This window comes from Chiloscyllium plagiosum, unplaced genomic scaffold, assembly GCF_037043375.1.
Source record: "Chiloscyllium plagiosum isolate Xiang-an unplaced genomic scaffold, Cpla_swu_hap1 HiC_scaffold_2, whole genome shotgun sequence".
NCBI classification, from domain to species: domain Eukaryota; kingdom Metazoa; phylum Chordata; class Chondrichthyes; order Orectolobiformes; family Hemiscylliidae; genus Chiloscyllium; species Chiloscyllium plagiosum.
Genome location: NW_028270140.1, coordinates 132,302,817 through 132,318,419, shown reverse-complemented (window position 1 = coordinate 132,318,419; position 15,603 = coordinate 132,302,817). Strand labels below are relative to the sequence as shown.

At 42.0% G+C, this 15,603-nt stretch overlaps 1 protein-coding gene across 19 annotated transcripts in view; it reads left to right on the top strand.

Annotated features, from left to right (window-relative positions):
• The window catches only part of LOC122557375 (teneurin-3), a 2,678,940-nt gene that overhangs the window by 2,013,094 nt on the left and 650,243 nt on the right, over positions 1 to 15,603 (top strand). The window lies entirely within an intron of this gene.

The following is a 15,603-nucleotide window of genomic DNA, read 5'->3' as shown; positions in this document are numbered from 1 at the left end:
AGTATACTCCTACTTTCTTTGTACTCTTCTAAGGATTCACTCGATCTATCCTGTCTATACCTGACATATGCTTCCTTCTTTTTCTCAATTTCTTTAGTCATCCAGCATTCCCTATACCTACCAGCCTTCCCTTTCACCCTGACAGGAATATACTTTTTCTGGATTCTCGCTATCTCATTTCTGAAGGCTTCCCATTTTCAAGCCGTCCCTTTACCTGCGAACATCTGCCTCCAATCAGCTTTCTAAAGTTCTTGCTTAATACCATCAAAATTGGCCTTTCTCCAATTTAGAACTTCAACTCTTAGATCTGGTCAATCCTTTTCCATCATTATTTTAAAACGAATAGAATTATGGTCGCTGACCCCAAAGTGCTCCCCCACTGACACCTCAGTCACCTGCCCTGCCTTATTTCCCAAGAGTAGGTCAAGTTTCGCACCTTCTCTCGGAGGTACATCCACATATTGAATCAGAAAATTGTCTTGTACGCACTTAACAAATTCCTCTCCATCTAAACCTTTAACACTATGGCAGTTCCAGTCGATGTTTGGAAAGTTAAAATCCCCTACCATAACCACCCTATTATTCTTTCAGATAGCTGAGATCTCCTTACAAATTTGTTTCTTGATTTCCCTCTGACTATTGGGGGGTCTATAATACAATCCCAATAAGGTGATCATCCCTTTCTTATTTCTCAGTTCCACCCAAATAATTTCCCTGGATGTATTTCTGGGAATATCCTCCCTCAGCACAGCTGTAATGCTATCCCTTATCAACAATGCCACGCCCCCTCCTCTCTTACCTCCCTTTCTATCCTTCCTGTAGCATTTGTATCCTGGATCATTAAGCTGCCAGTCCTGCCCATTCCTGATACATGTTTCCGTAATTGCTATGATATCCCAGTCCCATGTTCCTAACCATGCCTGAGTTCATCTGCCTTCCCTGTTAGGCCCCTTGCATTGAAATAAATGCAGTTTAATTTATTAGTCCTACCTTGTCCCTGCCTGCCCTGACTGTTTGACTCACTTCTGTTCTTAGCTGTACCCATCTCAGATCGATCTCTTTCCTCACTATCTCCCTGGGTGCCCCCCCCCCCCCCACCTTACTAGTTTAAAACCTCACAAGTGGTTCTAGCAAATTTCCCTGCCAGCATATCAGTCCCCTTCCAATTTAGGTGCAATCCGTCCTTCTTGTACAGGTCACTTCTACCCCAAAAAAGATTCCAATGATCCAAAAATGTGAATCCTTCTCCCATACACCTGCTCCTCAGCCATGCATTCATCTGCTCTATCCTCCTATTTCTGCCCTCACTAGCTTGTAGCACTGGGAGTAATCCAGATATTACTACCCTTGAGGACCTCCTTTTTAAATTTCTGCCTAACTCTCTGTAATCTCCCTTCAGAGTCTCATACCTTTCCCTTCCAATATCGTTGGTTCCAATGTGGACAATGACCTCTTGCTGGCCCCTCTCCCCCGTGAGAACATTCTGCACCCTCTCTGAGACATCCTTGATCCTGGCACCAGGGAAGCAACACACCATTCTGCTTTTTCTCTCCTGGCCACAGACGTTTGACAACAAAGGTACCTGCAAGTCGACAGAAGTCTTAGTGTACAAAACATTTGTTGCCATCATGCTACTGCACTTCAGTAAGATTTGGACTGTACCAGAGACACATAAGAGCATTCGAGAAATTCCATTGGCATTGCCTCTGCTGCATCCTGCAGATTCAGTTGGAGGACTGTCACACAAATGCTAATTTCCATCTAAAAGCCAGGCACACAAAAATTCAGACAAGACTCATGCAAGATCAACTCAGATAGGTTAGTGACTGAAAATCATCTGATTACCAGATCCTGTTCTCCCAGATCTCATGAGACCAAATTCCTGGAGAGCAAAAAGAGAAACACTAATGTTCTCCATGAAGTGTTTTGACATACAATGATGGGAGAAGCAATTGTCTTTGAAAGTGAAGACAACTCAATCAAGTAAACTTCACACTTTGGGTCCCCCGTGCTTTAATAATGAGGCAGAGTGGTGGCAGAAACGAAATCCTGTGGCTTAAGATCTACCCACATGAGAAATCCACCTCCCCAAACCACGTTCCCCAAATACCACCACCACCAACCCCATCCTATGCCTAAGAATTGTGGGTTCAGCCCTTTCAGTCCCAGGAAGACCCACTGCAAAATCTCACCAACCTGGGTAGACTATTCTCAAAGTGAAGTGACTTACTGCTTACAGCTGACTGAGATGACAGACAAAGCATCTTGTGTAACACTTTATGAGGGGGATAAAGGAGATATTCCAAGAGTCAATCACAACTCTAGCAGCAGTCAAGTACAACTAGAAATTCTGCCTCTCACTTCATCAGTCTTTACTTTGCCTCTACCAGCCTTGAAATTCATGGTGGCTGCAGCTGCTCTATTTTATGTCCTGATTCTAACATACAACTTCAGACCCGAATGTTGGTTAGGCACCAGAACAATCAAAGAAACTTGGGGAATATTTAATTTGCAGACTGTGCCTCTCAGTCCAGCATACAGCCAGCATTAACCAGCTCGACAAATTGCCTAACGTTTACACAGCCAGGTGTGACTGGCTGGGTTCGGAGATCAAATTTCTGTCTCTTCAAAGCAAAATGAAGTGTCTGTTTTAAAGTAAATAATTCACATCTGTTTATATTACGTGTCATTTATATTTGCAAAAAAAACCCAACTCAGTTAAGTGGCTGTTCTCTTCAACTCAGATTACACACTTTTCATCTTTCCAGACATATTACAGGTACTTGCAGGAAGTGTCATTTCCTCCATTTCTTTCCCACAGAGGCCATGAGCGCATTGTCATTGCTAACTTGCTTTTAAATGTTATGTTGCATTCTGATGGGAGCAGGATCTGTGAATAACAGAATGCTGAGGTAAAACATTGGTATCTTAGAAGTCGATGGAAGACTTCCTCCATGTGTGGCAGTTTTGTTTGTGTCCATTTTTCACCCTGCAGCACATTTTTGCCTGGATCCAATTGTGTTGGTTCATCAGTTTAATAAATCCGGAATAGTTTTGGTCTCCTTCGTAGGCAATCAGAACACTCCCAGTGGGTCTTGTAGGTGGTCAGCTCATGTATAACTGGATAGGGCATTTGCTCCGATGGGTTTGGGATTCTGTCAAATATTAAAAGAACAGCTGACTCCAGATTACTTACAACCACAACTTTTATTCATAAGCTGCTGTTATCTTAAGTAACATCCTAAAAGTATTTCATGCAATAAGAACATAAGAGAAGCTGAAGATTTGAGACAGACCTGAAGGAAGATTGGTCAGAAAGGCAGACCATGAGGAATCTTTTCTAAATTGATAGGAGGCTTCAAAGACTGCAATTTAGGAAAGGGGCTTACTACATACTACAAACAAGAGATCAACTCATATCACCATGGCCATTGCTGTATAGTGAGTGTTATTGTAAAATGCACAATAGAGGATTCACTTTCATGCTGATGGTCTATTGATTACATGTCATCAAATATTTCACACGTTGAGCACTTTTTTTGAAGGTTATTAGCAATTATTAGCTCAGACATCTTGGTGGTCATTCTGCTTCATTCATGTCCAACAAATAACAAAGGGTGGAGAGCCTGTTTGTCCATGGAGGGTTTTTGGGCAACTTGTTTTCTGTAGATTTACGGAAATGACCAAAGCGCACTTGAATATTTGCCTCAGTTTGGGCTGTCCAATATTTCAGGAGTAAATGGGGCAATTGTGTCACCCCAAATGAACAGAACGAACCTGATTGCTACCTTCTACTTAATGTGTTAACGTTGAAAACCTACTTCTCCAAAGCAGGACTGAGTGAAGCCCAAGAGAAACATGTCTACCTGAGGGTGACAGTCCAGGGAGCAGTGAGCTACAAATTGAAGCAGTGCCATAGAATAAGTCCCATTGGTTACCCAGACTGCAGGTAGGCCCTTCAATCAATGGAGCATCAGCATCAAAGTGAATCTTACTCTCTGCTCTTTACAGCAATGGTCGCTATATGGCAGTCAGCATCGGGGAGATGAGTTGGTCTTCGGAAGGCGATCTATGGGAGTGTGCATGTGCGTTAGTTGTTAAATGGCAGACTGCTTGAAGGAACAGGCAGGGAACGAGATTTCAATGCTTTGACGGGTCCTCGTTAAAACTATTACTTCAGTGCTCAGTGGAAAAACAAATAAAACTTTCAGACATCATGACATGAACCTGAGGAGGTAATATTGTAGTTAATTAGATTGGATCTGCGGTATTGTGTTGAGTTCTGGTCTCGATTACAGGAAAGGTGTAGAAAGTAGTGAGATAGGATCTTTACTGAGAAACTGATGCTTGCAGTTAGTAAAGTTTAATAGCTGCTTAAAAGGGGCCAGTTCACTTTTTTTGTGAATATGGAAAGGTTAGAATCTAAATATACCTCTGTCAGGCACAGGATTCACATTCAGAGGACACCACTTAAACTTAAATGTGCCAAAAGGAAATAGGAAAGTATAACAAATTTCTATTTTGAGCAAAAGGATAACAGAATTGTGAAACAGGAGAAAAGTAGCAATTTTTCTTTGGACTGGAGAAATTCCTGTCCAGCTATGAGATACCCTCCTATTAGTTCCGGACTCACAGTAAAGAAACAGATGGTGGATTAAGGCATGCCTTTCCTGCTCAGCCCATTATTCTGTTATCATATATCAGAACCCTTGCTGACCCTTTTGCTGAACCGTGATGCTGAGCCTTTATAATGGGAGCTCAGACAGAATCCATGGAACGAACTAGAAAGAATAGAGCTCCAGTCAGTGATGAGTTGAATTTTAGGCCATTTGTGCAACTTACAATTATGGTAATGCATATCCACTTCTTAACATGGGTGAAATTGCACACGCAGCTGGTGCTACATGGAACTGGGTTCCCATCCCCAGCCTGGACAATGGGGTTGATTTTCCCCATAAGGTTGGGTCTGATATTTCCAGGTGGGTTCTGTTTACTCAGTATGCTGAGATAGAGAAAGTACTTCACAAAGTGGCATATTATTTTTCAAAAGGCCAGTTGGTAGGAAGTCTTATATATCCATCAGAGACAATTCTATTATATCAAGTTTGTAACCAGTGCATCAAGTGTTTGTGTACATGCAATGCAAAGACTGCACATCTTATTTGAAGGCATTGTGTTACACTGCAAATTGTTTTGCAATCTATTTAACAAGAAATATAGCTTCACAGTTGTGTGGTCATTTCCCTTCCATGATTTGGCAATGTCAGTACTTATTGTGGTCCCTCATTTCAAACTTTGAGCTTTGACTTGTGTATCGCACCATTGTGTGGAAAACCTCTCGATACAGTACAGGACTCCAGACAAGTTCCCAAAGAGGTGATAAGTGAGAGAGCGCTGAAGAATAAAGGCCGCCGCTGTCAGAGATGAGTGAGGGGTCTGCTTGGCCTATTTGTTATGATTATAGAGTCAAGAGACCTTGTGGCATTATGGCATATTTGCTGCAATATTATCACAACCTATAAAGGGGTAGTTTGGCATGACAGACTGCCGTAAACCTGCTGTCAACTATGCAGAGTTGAAGAGGCCAAAGATGTCACTGTCTTATTTAAGGAACCTGACAACCTTTTTGACTGACAAAGATCTAGGACCAATGTCTCTGACATTTGAGCGCAAATGTCATGAAAGAGCTTTGCTTGCCCTGTGAATGACACTCAATAAAATGTGTGTGAGCAGCCAGAGCCCATTGTGATTGAATTAGGCCAGGGCAGCTGATAAGACCAGAGCACGTCCAACCTGAGGCTATACTTGCTAATCTCTTGTAGAAGAAGAATGCATAGGTTTACAGACTATAATGGATGACAAGCAAATCCCTCCAGGAAGCTGGGATTGCTTCAGTGAATATTTTACTGTGCACTTAGAAAAACTTTGAAGATAAAATCAGCAAAAATTTAAACACGCAGGTCATTTCCCGGAACAATATTTTTGAAGCTGACCTTCCTTCTAATTGGCTAGTTTGAGTTTAAGGTCAGGTTCATCTGCACAAAATCAAAATAGTGGGGAGCATTGCTTTCAAAGGCGTAAACACGAAGAAAATGCATACGAGTGATATGTTAAAAAATGAGAATGTGTGAAATTGTTTGATGGTTGAATCATAAACCATTACTTCATTTATTTTCTTCACTTATGAATCAATCTCAATGTCGTGATTTTGTGAACAAATTTCCCTGTGTTAAAAGCAAACAAAAAGCACCTTCTATTGCGCTCATCTCCCAATCACCATAGAAAAATATTTTCTTAAATTTGGAAAACAGGGTAATCCTCATAACACAAACTCAAACATGGAAATAAATCAAATCTGGAAAACAAAACACAGCACATTTTGTTATAAAAATAGTCCTACTTGAATACAAGTGTGTTTTTCTTACCATCCTTCAGAAAATGCCACTGAAAATCAAATGGGCCTCTTTCTGAGGAGGCAGGATACTTTCCGTTCAGAATTAGCTGTGATCTCTGCCAGTGACACTTCAATGAGATTAAAAAAGGAGGCCCACCAAAAGCCTGATCATGCCACTGAGGGAGAACGTGATTGGAGAATTCATGGCCACCTCGTGGGGAGACCCATCATCACTGAGTTGGTTGAATGTCAGCTGTGGGTTTGGGGGATGTGAGCTGTGTCCTCAATCAAGACAAATCCCACTGCCTGAGATTGATTAGAAACTCAACAACTGAAGCTGGGGTAGCAGAGTTGAAAGTATTTGCACTTTAGCTTTATATAATATACAGAAGGTATCAAACAAATCATTCCTCTGGATTTTGGCTCCCAGCTCTGTTTTGAACACATTCTGGCTCTGAGATAAAATTCGGTGCACGCTTCACTGCCAAGCGCAACAGACATGGAGATAACTGATCAGCTTTATCTAGGCATGAATTGACTTCATTAACTGTAACTCCATGTTGTATTAACATCATTGTCCAACTCACATAAGTGTCCAAGTCAAGAACTGACAATGCTGGATGCGCTCAGCTGGTCACAGAAAACGGAACAGAGGAGTTCACAGTTCGGGTGTGGACCTTTGCACTGCAGATACTGCAAGAGTATTTCTCACATGTTCTATTCTTGTTTCAGATTTTCAGCATCTGAGTGTCGTTATTTTCTTTTTCGTACATTGAAACCCCTTCTGAATAGTGTGCTGCTTGTTTTCTTTTCCATATTTCTGTTGGAGTTACCTCAAATGTATAGCACTAAATATTTTTGAAGCAGCATCAGACGTTATGTCAGGAGGTTATGTTTAATGGTTGATTTATCCCAATTAGCCTGTTTACATGGGGACAAGTTCATAAATTAACACTTCCAGCCAACATTTTGCCAGAAGAGTGACTACTGGATTATGCTGAGGCCAATGCATCCTGTCTGGTTTTCCATTTTGATGACTGCATGGAAATCCCTGAGATAACCCAAACCTGTTATCTCAATGTTCCCTGTGTCACGAGGACTAATTTGTGAACAAAGATAGTCCTCGATATAAATGGCAGGAAAAAATGTCTACATACAGTTAGATCTGATTTTTGTTCTCCTACTTGCAGTAAGGAGTCTTCCCTAAAGCGTTTTATGCCAAGAATTGAAGGGACAATTGAAAACGAATTCAGAGAGCTATTTCTTTTACAACCTGCACCCTCAAAACATTGCAAACCACTCCCCCACCCAAAACATTCCTCCTCACAATTTGCAAATCATTCCCTCGCTGCACAGGCTAACATTAGCAATGATACTTCCAATGGACCAAAGTCTAAATCAAGTGCTCAACCATCATACGTGAACATTATTAATGCGAGAAAACTGTTTGACCATGGAAGCCACTTGCAGCTCAATCTCTCACCTGTTTTCCAGCAGAGCTTACAGATCTGAATGACCTGCCCAGCTCAGAGCAGGTGTCATGCTGCAGCCTAGAATTTAAACCTGGGCCCTTCCTCGTGTTCTCAAGTCGCTCACTCATTCATATTAGAAGAGCCTTGGCCACATTACTTTATTGCAAATGACTTCATATGCAGTTACTACAAAGAGCTTTTTTAGCATTTTTGAAGTAATTGATACAGGATTTTGCAAGCATTATTTTCTTGATGCACTTGTCAGAATTCTACATGCTGTGTATTTGGATTGAAACTCATTGCAATGATCCCCAGGATATACTTTTAGTTGATGAGATGAAGAAATAGCACTCATTGTCGGAGATAGAGTTTGGAATGACATCATCCAATGTACGTCAATTATTTATATAGCGTGTGAGAAGACGTCTTGAAGATACGGTTTGCAAGTTAACAAATCTACAATGTGTGAATGTGTTATTATTGCAACAGAGTTGACAAATACTTCCGTACCCCATCCATCACCACACATAATGATGCCTGTGAACTTTCTTACTGAAAGTTTATTGAGACTCAGATCACCTCACAAAGCAAAGAAAGTAGAAGAGGGACAATGTTTGCCAAATTACACCAATCCACTGGAGTACAGTATTGATCGCATCAGAGGGCCAAACTGTAGTTGGAGTGCCCTCATAAATTGAGTGTTGAGAAGGGAATGATGGACTCACCCTGTGTCAAATTCTCACCTTGTACAATAGAAAAGGTGAAAGTGAAAACTGCAGATGCTGGAGATCAGAGTCTAGAGTGTGGTGCACCTCGCAACATGCGAGGTGCAAGAGAATTGATGTTTTGGGCATAACATCTTTATTCTTGATGAAGGGCTTATGCCCGAAACGTCAATTCTCCTGCTCCTCGGATGCTGCTGGACCTGCTGTGCTTTTCCAGCACCACATTTTTCAACTCTAGAAAAGGTGGTCAGGCATTGGAGGGTGTGTAGAAAAGCACAAGCCAAACTGACACCATGTCCAAGACATCTGTCCTACGAGCAGACGCGAAGGGTCTTGAATGATTTACTGTAAAGAAGATAATATTAAACATGCAAATGTAAGAACTGGGAGGAAGAGCAGACCATTTGACCCTTGCACCTTGTTCCATCATTGGATAAGATCGTGGTGAATCTCCCACCTCAGTGCTCCTGACCAAGTCCAGTAAGTCCCAATGTATTCAGAAGAGAAGAAGAAGTGAGAAGATTACTGAAAAATAGTCTATCGGAATATTTTGCAGCATGCCAACTCCTGTGATCTCAGGACTGTGCCAGATCTTTAAATGTATAAGCATTAATTATCAGTGTTGTAATCTAAAACAGTTGATTTAATTCTTTAGTTGAGAAGAGTGTTCTTCTTGGGGGTGATTTTGTCGGTAAGTTTGTTAGAAACTCGATCAGAAGTCACACAATAAAAGGTTATAGTCCAATAGGTTTATTTGAAATCACAAGCTTTCAAAGTGCTGCTCCTTTATCAGGTGAAGTGGGCCATGCTTTGGAAGCTTGTGATTTTAAATAAACCTGTTGGACTGTGACATAGTGTCGCGTGACTTCTGATTTTGTCCACCTAGCCCAACATCAGCACGTCCACAACATTGAAAACCAGGGATTGCCCATCACCAGGGATTCCTGAAGAAGGGCTCATGCCCAAAACGTCGATTCTCCTGCTCCTTGGAAGGTGCCTGACCTGCTGCGCTTTTCCAGCAGCACATTTTCAGCTCTGATCTCCAGCATCTGCAGTCCTCACTTTCTCCTTGCACTTATATTCAGTCAAGAGACTTACTTGTTGTGCTGACATCTCACCATAATTTGTTCCAATCTGATCTTCTGAGCAGGTAACAACATTGTTCTCTTTATGAATTGAATTAGCTTTATGTCACATATACTCAAATGAGTACAGTGAAAAGTTTATAGGTCACCACTTACAGTGCCATCTTAGGTAAAAAGGTACCTTAGTTTAGCTTCTTCAGTGACAGAATAGTGACAGTGTAACAATGCCACCAATACATTGTGCTTTCTTTGGTACAGTGCTACCTCAGTACAATCCTTAGTTACAGAATAGAGAAGTGAAGAGACAAAAGTTGCATTACAGCTATACACAATTTAACCATAGGTCAGAAAAACATGAAGCAAAGATGAAAAGACAAACATCAAAGTTCCTCTCCAAGGCTGTCCACAGCAGACCAGCATAGCAGGCCTCCATGTCATCAGAGCACTGGGCACTGGCTGCCACCAAGCTCCGCACTGGGCTGCTGGTCGCTGGCATCCCCTCTTTGGAACACTGACCCCCACTTTGGAGGCTGAGAGTTGGAGGCTGTAGCCGTTGTTCAAGGCCAAGAGAAAAAAAGGAGAAAGAAAGAAAAAGACCAGACGGAGTGGATGAGCTCTGGCTTGAGCGTCCTACTCTGTCGCCTTCCTACTGCAATCTGATTTGATTTATTGTTGTCACATGTCCCTAAGTACAATGAAAAGTTTTGGTTGTGACTATTCTTATGGGGTTTTACTGGAGACTTGTTGGTTTCAGTGTCCCCTAGGATCCATGGCATGTTCTCTAAACTGCATATTTTCCTTCAGTCACCAAAGGATTCAATGGAAAGGCCCATCACTGTACTTCAGATGAGTGGCTTTGTTATGTGATCCAACTGCTGCATAATGTGCCTCGGCCTTCAGAGTACAGATTATAAACACTCCATTAGACTACGGCTTCAGCTATAGTCTGCCAACACGATTTATTAAAGAGTGTGTGGATGAGCGAACAAAAGCAATGACATGTTGTTAGTTTTCAGTAATTACTGGCATAACCATCTCTTTTTGGAAAGTAAAAAATAATAAACAGTTGCACCTGCTCTACTGAGCTGCAGTGTTAACTGGACATGGCACAGATTGAACTTGGCATGGCCTTTTGCCTTCAACAAGGTATTTGTACCTGAGGAAGCAGTGTTTTTGTTCTCTCCCGTAATGTAAGAACTAGACATGAGTACTGAAACACTGAACAATTCCATAGAGGCTTATTACAATGCTTTATAAATACATTTCTTAGCGGCATACGTACTTCAGTGTCTGGGTTGGACCGAGCTGTTTGGTTACAAACAACAGCATGTTTCCATCAGTGTGTCATGCTTTTAGTGTCCCCAGTCTGGATGGAGACCCAAAGAGCATAGTCTATGAAATGATAATGTCCCTTGAAGGTTGGCTAGCTCACTTGACTGGATGGCTAACTTGTGATGCAGAGTAATGCTAACACACCCTGCACTGATTAAATGATAGATTCTCCTTCACAGCCTCTCCGCTTGCATGGTGACCTTCAGGTTAAACCACCAGCAGCCTATGGCCTGGCAGGATGACAGTATCTTTACTTTACTCCATACCCGACTGTGAGACATGACATTCAGTTGTCCAAGAGCTTCTTGGTGGGTAACTTTGCCAGAAGAGCAGTGATGACACAGAGGCATAGAATTATATGGCATGGAAACACACTTCATTCCGACTCGTCCATGCCAACCAGATATCCCAACCTAATCTAGTCCCATTTGCCAGCACTTGGCAAACCTTTCCTATTCATATACTCATCCAGATGCCTTTTAAATGCTTTAATTATACTAGCTTCCACCACTTCCTCTGGCAGCTCATTCCATACATGCACTTCTGTGTGAAAATGTTGACCCTTCGGTCCCTTTCAAATCTTCCTCTTCTCACCTTAAACCTATGCTGTCTAATTTTGGACTTCCCCATCCTCGGAGAAAGGCCTGGGCTTTTCACCCTATCTATGCCCCTCATGATTTTATAAACCTCTATAAGGTCACCCCTTTGCCTCCAGTACTCCAGAGAAAATAGTCTCAGCCTATTCAGCCTCTCTCTATAGTTAAAACCCTCCAACCCTGGCAACATTCTTGTGAATCTTTTCTGAACCCTTTCTAGTTTCACAACATCCTTCACATAGCAGGGAGACCAGAATTGAATGCAGCATTCCAAAAGTGGCCTAACCAATGTCCTGTACAGCTGCAACATGACCTCCTAACTCCTCTACTCAAAGCACTGACCAATAAAGGCAAATATATCAAATGCCTTTTTCACCAACCTGTCTACCTATTGTGATAGTGGCAGACTGAGAACCTTTCCGAGGAATCTTCCCTGTCATGGTTTCTGAATACACATGTTTACTTCGTGATCTGGTTTTTTTGTTCCTGAGCTTTCATGTCCTCACTTTGGCCCAGCTTATCCCAGCTGGAAAGCTTCTCAATGATGAACCAATTTGAAAATCTGGGTGAGAAATTTCCAAAAACAGATCCGAGCATAATAAGTGTTAAGGAAGGTGCTGCCCAAAGTATCAGCCTGGCTCGGTGTAACATTCGTACAAAAGCAGGATACGCACAGTTGGCCAAGCAGCATGCGAGGAGCTGGAAAGTTGACGTTTTGAGCATAAGCTTTTCACCAGGAATTTGAAGAGCTTATGCTCGAAATGTTGACTCTCCTGCTCCTCAGCTACTGCCTGACCTGCTGTGTTTTTCCAGCACCACATCCTTCGACTCTGATCTCCAGCATCTGCAGTCCTCACTTTCTCCCAAAAAAAGCAGGATCGTACTGACTCCTTGAATAAGCATGAGCAAAAGCCAGAAAAACACAGTAGATCAGGCAGCATCTATGGAGTGAAATAATTATTGTTTCAAAGGTAGTCGACAATAGCCTGAAACATTCCGCTGTTTCTCTCCCCAGTGATTTAACAATGCCTGCCTCCCCTCTTGCTTGAAATAACAGGTAACTATTTATCACTTTAAAAACAAATACTTTGTCGCTGGTGAAGTGCTCTGGGAAGTCACAAGGATGTGAAAATGAAAAGCTGCCAATCATGTGGCAAAACCCATTGGATGCTTGACGTTCAATTGAATGCTGCAGCCTCTCCATCAGATTCTTGGAACTGAAATAATATCAGTTCTTGTTCTTATGCGTCGCAGTGCATGCTGTGCATTTTCTTTGAGTAAACTTATCTTTTAACTACAAATGTAGCACAACAAAAAGAAATTAGTGTTTAACTCCATCATAGGCATAAATAACATCATCATTATTACAGTAATTTGCTCTCGCTTTGACCCCCTTTGAAGAACATAGGTAATTTGTGAACTTCTGCATGCCTGATTTATTTAAGAGTATATAAATTAATGTTCATCTTCAATAGCTCTGTGGGTCAAGAAAGAAATGATTGAATTGTCCACATCGAATTCTATCATTAGCCAAAAGGGGAAGATATATCCAGCACATATTGCATAGATTCCTGCTGTAGGGTTTCTTTCTTGGTGCCTGCTGTGCAGTTTATTAATCAGCTGAAGCTTTGTTGCATAAAGTGATGTCGACTGTATGATTGATTTGTTCTGAAATATAATTTGTTGTACATTTGGTATTTTCGGTTTTGAGTTCGGACCATGTCGGATTCATGTGAGTCTGAAGTCAATACTTGTAAGTTTTTCAGTCGGAGAAAGTGAGGACTGCAGATGCTGGAGATCAGAGCTGAAAAATGTGTTGCTGGAAAAGCGCAGCAGGTCAGGCAGTATCCAAGGAGCAGGAGAATCGACATTTCGGGCATAAGCCTTTCTTCAGGAATGAGGAGGGTGTGCCAAGCAGGCTAAGATAAAAGGTAGGGAGGAGGGACTTAGGGGAGGAGCGTTGGGAATGCGATAGGTGGAAGGAGGTCAAGATGAGGGTGATAGGCCGGAGAGGGGTGGGGGCAGAGAGGTCAGGAAGAAGATTGCAGGTCAAGAAGGTGGTGCTGAGTCCAAGGGTTGGGACTGAGATAAGGTGGGGGGGAGGGGAAATGAGGAAACTGGAGAAATCTGCATTCATCCCTTGTGGTTGGAGGGTTCCTAGGTGGAAGATGAGGCGCTCTTCCTCCAGGTGTCGTGTTGCCATGGTCTGGCATATCCTTGGCGGAGTGGGAGGGGGAGTTAATGTGTTCAGCCACAGAGCGGTTGGGTTGGTTAGTGCGGGTGTCCCAGAGGTGTTCTCTGAAACGTTCCGCAAGTAGCCATTCTGACTTCTTTTGAAGCAGTTTTTGAGACCTAACTTTAGAATTACTGAATCTTTGTACATTGATAGGGTTTTGATAAACAAGATAAAGAAACTCCAGTTTAGAAGGTCAGGAGACGTCATTTTTAATCTTAAGGGAAACATCCATAGCTTAGCAAGAGAGAGATTTTTGTTTCAAAGTTTTAAGCAACCTTTTCAAATCCTTTGATGAAGATGCTCTTGTAAAGGGAAAGATATAGTAAAACCAGACTACCTGAGAGTAAAGAGTTAGTGTTAACCCCAGACCATAAACATTGGGACAAAGCCCGAAAGAGATTACTTAATCATTTATGGTCATGTACATGAGTAGCATCAGGAAGAAGCTATCTGTAATTCCAGTGACTCAAATCTGTTGAGGTATTAGAGGCCGGGACTAAGGTGTGAACACTGTAGAAATGTTTTAATTTTTTTTGTACAATACAAGGTGTGTTTTAGGGGACTATACAAGACCTTTGGTACTACACAAAAGCTTTTTTGTTCAATTTACAAAGGAGTATTTTGGGACTAGTGCGATGCAAGTGCTACTCCATTTAAAAATATTTGAATCTGTGTTATAAGTAGCTTTGTTTATTCCATTTAATCTTTTTTTTTGTTAATAAACTTCTATTTATTGTTAAAGCAAACTCTGCAGCATTGTGTGCTTATGTATCAACAAGAGACCTCTTTGTTAAAGCCAAAACAAAAGAAAAAGTGTGAGCTCTCAAGCCAGGTTTCAGGCTGGGATCTGACTTGTCCCAATAATAACATCAGCTAGGATTGTGACAAAATCCACTGTGATGCAGTTTTTCTGTGTCGATCTTTTCACTTTTTCACTACTAAGTGTTCACATGGATTGGCAGAACACCTTGGGCAGAATTTTTCCATTCCTGGAGAAATGAGAGAGGCAACAAGAAGGAGAAATATTTGGGTGATCTTTCCTCTGAGAGAAATGTGCCCCTTCCTACCATCTCTCGTAAATGCCAGGCGAGCGACTCTATTGAGGTCTTTCTTGACTTGCTCCCAATTAAGGCCTTTAAATGGTCAATTATTAGTCACTTAATGGCCTCAATTTCCTTTTCACAGATCAATTCCCTCACCAGCGGATGGGAATTGTGGCTGGATTCCTGATTGAGAAACCAGGGTGACCTGCCTGTAAGTTTCTTTTTGGGAGGGGCCTCCAAAACTGTGCAATTCTGAAAAGGGGGAATGGTACAATTGAAGACGTCAGAAAACCTCTCATCTGCCCTTGCTCTGAATCCCCCTTTTCCTCCTCCCAGTTTCAGTCCCCACCCACAAGAAGGAAAAGCTTATCCTTTGGGTTAACCGTGGAATAGCCCTCGACCAATGAATCTTAAGAGCTGATGCTTCTGGTGACCCAGCATGATAGGTAAAGAAACTCTTACTATCCAAGGTTAGTCAGTGAGTTATCTTGGCTGTGAGGAACATGCTGATCCCCACACTTGGACAAATTAGTGGGAAAAATTCCGACCATCAACCATGTTGCACTGCGAGAAGCAGTGTCTTTCAGACAGAATTTTAAAACAATGTTTTGCCAACATTTTCAGGTTTCCTGCAATCCTGGCCAACATTTAGTCCTCAGCCAGAGCCATCAGAACAGAAACAGTCCTGTTGCCGGGACTACTGGATGCAAATGTGGCTGC